Consider the following 4,232-nt stretch of genomic DNA (forward strand, 5'->3'; position numbering starts at 1 on the left):
AAGCACGACGTAAGCAATCAGTGACGTGCTGGACCTATAGCTATGACGACATGCAGTGTAATTTGACTAGTCACTCATAAAGATCGCTACCAAGGTATCAAATATTGTGCAAGAAAGATATAAAAACACTTGGCATGTACTATAAAAATTAAGACGGTAGCTGAGGCTCACAAGAAAAACACATTTCTGAAGATCAAATTTGGCGCCACTACCACAAGGCGATCGAGTAACGTTGATCCAAAAGCGAGCGAAAGGCGGATGTCGAGCTAAAGAACATCACACAATTTTTTTACCGTATCTATTTATTTATTTCAATCGCTTTTAGTAACATAGCTGGGCTCTCTGCTTCAATGCAAGCTTTGTTGCGTTATCACCGTTATCACCTTCCCTGCCGCCACCGCCGCCACGCCATCGTCTGCTGCTATGTTACAAGTTCATGTCGTGATCACAGAAAAAGACGGCCGCGACCATCGCTTACATAAGAGCAGCGAAGCGCTACGCCTGATAACCGCGGAGCGCACCGATGTCGCCGATTCACTCATTCGTCAAGCTCGACTGCAATCAGCGCTGTAATGAACCAAATTGTCACTTTTCTTTGCTATTTTTCTCTTGAGTTCGATCATGTGACCCAACAGCTTACTAGGACAAGTATGGACAAATGCCAAGCATTGGGTTCTCTTTGTCATGGAGAGGCTTGTACTGCCCTCTTATGTTGCGGTTACGCCAGACAAATAATTTTTATTTTATTGCCAAACATAAAAGCAAAATACTGCATGTTATTTGTATGTTCCATGATCGCTGACTTGGAAGCAGTTGAAACTATAATTTGTTTCGGTAGGAAACATGCTATAAACAGCGCGCATGCGAAACTGCGCCTGTTGCAAATTGCCGCACATTTCGCGGCGCCGTAAGCCGGGGCAATTTTTTGCCCTATTTTGCTTGTATTTTGCGACAAAAACAGCCGCCATTTTCAAGCTGTTACGTAGCATTACGTCACTTTTACGCAGGCTGAAGTTGCCAATGCATGACGTAATCGTTCCCGCCAAGTGTTTAAATTACGTCACGCTTTCTCAGCCAATCACAGCGGGGTGTGTATTACAAGCAGTATTGTTGTTGAATAGCAAAGACAGGCTTACGTTGTCATGTCCGCTGCATTTAGTATGTTTTTTCATTGCCGGCCAAGAATTATGTACCATTAGTAACGAGAAATAAGGCAAACTTTAGAACTGGTGTCCGTAAACGACATGAAACGTCAAAATGACGACAGCACACACAACCGCTTTGTCCACCGGAAGCACGTGACCAAAATTGAAAGCCAATCAGAAAAGACTTCCGGAAAATTGCCTGAATTGCCGGCAATTTGTGCAGTCGAGAATAGGGCCCCAGTTGGAAGAAGTTCATTGCGGTGAAACAGCGCGCGAAACCGGGACACAAGAGAAGAAGACGACACGAGCCGTTGATAGCCAGTTGATAGCGCTCGGGTTGTTGTCTTCTTCTCTGGTGTCCCGGTTTTGCGCGCTGTTTCACCGCAATGATCGCTGGGAAACCTAGTTCCCTCCCCTGCCTTGTTCTTGATCCGCGGCAACCACGTAAGCGCCAAGTGGCTTGGGCGGCGAACAAAATACAAAATTTACTTGAATTTGGAGAAATTAACCACTGCATGCTCTTAGGGTACTGTTGGGTACAGACGAAAAAAGGCGCACCTGCGCCTTTGTCTCATACGTGCTTGTACCTCAACTCGAGCTGTTCGATTAAGTTGGCTTTTCCGCATGGCGGTTGAGCTGTGCAAGAAAGCCACACAGGGTTAAACTTGTAAGAAACACTTTTGATGTAAAGCACCTCATCCATCGTGCTCAAGTAACGCGCACTTTCTTTCGCCATGCGACCTTTAAGCGTTTTGCACTCCTCCTCCTGCCCTGCATTTTTTGGTAGTAAAGGCGATTTCAATATGTAGACATGGGGAAATTAAGCAGCTATGACAAATTACGCCTGCCGGTGGACCTTCCTTTCCTTTTTTTTTTCATTCATATATTTTATCTGGCATTCTTTCAGCTGCATAATGTCACAGGCTATGCTGCTAATGCAATGCTTTTTGTTTATAACGGTTTGTTTTGTGCATTGAAGCAGTTTCTTACCAAGCTCCAAAGACTCACCTCGGCAATTCCACGACACGAATGATAAAAAAAATTATCTGTGGAAGCGACGCCCATCTTCTCATTCTTGTCATTTTCTAGTTTATCCGAGCTGCTGTAGCCACGCATTCTATGTTACGTTTGTAAACTAGAAAATACAGTGAAAAGGCGGTCTCTGAGCAGGAGGAAAGCTATAAAGAAAAGCAGGGTAGGAGGAGGGGTGTAAAACGGTTAAAGATCGCATTGCGAACAAATTGGCCTTAAGCGTTAATTAATTTGCCTTAAGCATTAATTAAAACATGGATGAGCTGCTTTACATCAGAGATGTTTCTTACAAGTTTAGCCCTGTGTGGCTTTCTTGCACAGCTCAATCGCCATGCGGAAAAGCCAAAAACAACCAGCTCGAGTTGAGGTACAAGCAGGTTGGAGATAAAGGCGCAGGTGCGCCTTTTTCCGTCTGTACTCAACAGTAACCGAAGAGCATGCAGTTATTATTTTTCTTCATATTCAAGTAAATTTCGTGTTTTGTTCGCCGCAGAAGCCACTTGGCGTTTCCGTGGTTGTCGCGAATCAAGAATAAGGCAGGAGAGGGAACGATACTTCCCAGCGATCATTGCGGTGAAACAGCGCGCAAAAGCGGGACACCACAGAAGAAGACAACTACCCGAGCGCTGACTATCAACTGGCTATCAACGGCTCGAGTCGTCTTCTTCTCTGTGTCCCGATTTTGCGCGCTGTTTCACCGCAATGACTCCCTTCCAACTGGACCAACCGGCGCAGCCGCCGCGATAGGCATTTCACTGCGCAGCCACGGAATGAATTTTTCGCCGCTGTCATTTCGTCCGTCAGGTGCCTCTGCCCTCTCCTTCGCCGTCACAGCTGCGAAGGTTTGCAGTCGGCCTTGGTTATCAGTGTGACATTATCTGATCGCTCGTCCGCGCTTGCCGAATTGGGGGCGTTTCCCCGCCTGTATATGTTCTTGCTCCGTGGTCGTTGCGTGCAGTCGTCTTGGGTACGTTTAAGTTTCGTGGTAGTGCCGGCGGCGTTTCCTCTACCCTGCACATCAACCAGTCCATCTACCCTGCGCCTCCTGCGCCATGGCCGTCGACCTGACCCTCAACACCGTCCTGCTGCATCGAACCGACCTCGCCATGGACCTGCAGGAAAACCGACTGGCGTCTTTTGCGCAGTGGCCCTTGACGGGCAACTGCAAGTGCACGCCGGAAAAGATGGCGGAGGCAGGCTTCTACCACTGCCCGAGCGAGAACGAGCCGGACCTCGCCCGCTGCTACGTGTGCTTCAAGGAAATGGACGGCTGGGCGCCCTACGACGACCCGGTCGAGGAGCACTCGCGTTCCACCGGCTGCGCCTTCGTTCAACTGGGCAAGAAGGAGTGCGACATGACGCGCCTCGATTACATGAAGCTGGAGCGCGAGCGCGCCAAAAACAGAGCACGCAAGCTGTACGAAGTGTGTGAGGCTCAAATCCAGAGATCGCTGCGTGAGGTGAGGCACGAACTGGACAAAGTGCGGAGGAACGTGCGCTGATGGCCGCGCGCAACGAACCCTAAGCTACGCTTGTTCAGTGGATCTAGGGTCTTTTATTCAGTTTTTATTCAGTTTTTATTTAGTGACGCTGGCGGACGCCGTCTAAAGATCGACCTTTTAGTCTTGCGTGCTTTTCGTGACCTACCGTTGGAACTTCGCCGCTTTCATGTCACTGGCTACTTTATAATTACTCTCTTGTTTCTGCAGAAATTTCGGGTGTTTACAATAAAAAGTTGGAAAAACTCGAACTGTCTATTCAGTTTGAATTGTGGTATGTTGCCCACCTTCTGGGCAACAGCTATTATTGCCATGCCACATAAGATGCCCGTTATTGTGCTCAAGTATGTGGCCTCTTAGGCGGTCACATGCTCATAATATAGTCCCGTGTTATCTTTATTCACTCACTGCAACTCGTCCGTGCTGGTGATGAGCATGCAGAGTGTGATGCTTAGCATAATAAAAATCGGAACACGTCTACTCAGTTGGACTTAGAATATGTCTTCTCGTGAATGCCTAAATAAATAATCAAACCATCAACTTAAAACAAGCTGAA

General features: G+C 47.5%; 1 pseudogene; it reads left to right on the forward strand.

Moving 5' to 3' along the window:
* The first annotated feature begins 3,114 nt into the window (after positions 1–3,114).
* On the forward strand, positions 3,115–3,875 carry LOC144173596 (baculoviral IAP repeat-containing protein 5 pseudogene; annotated as a pseudogene).
* The last annotated feature ends 357 nt before the right edge of the window (positions 3,876–4,232 follow it).

The sequence above is a fragment of the Haemaphysalis longicornis genome, unplaced genomic scaffold (genome assembly GCF_048455015.1).
Source record: "Haemaphysalis longicornis isolate Haplotype H1 unplaced genomic scaffold, Haemaphysalis longicornis Haplotype H1 scaffold_3, whole genome shotgun sequence".
In the NCBI taxonomy this organism is placed as follows: domain Eukaryota; kingdom Metazoa; phylum Arthropoda; class Arachnida; order Ixodida; family Ixodidae; genus Haemaphysalis; species Haemaphysalis longicornis.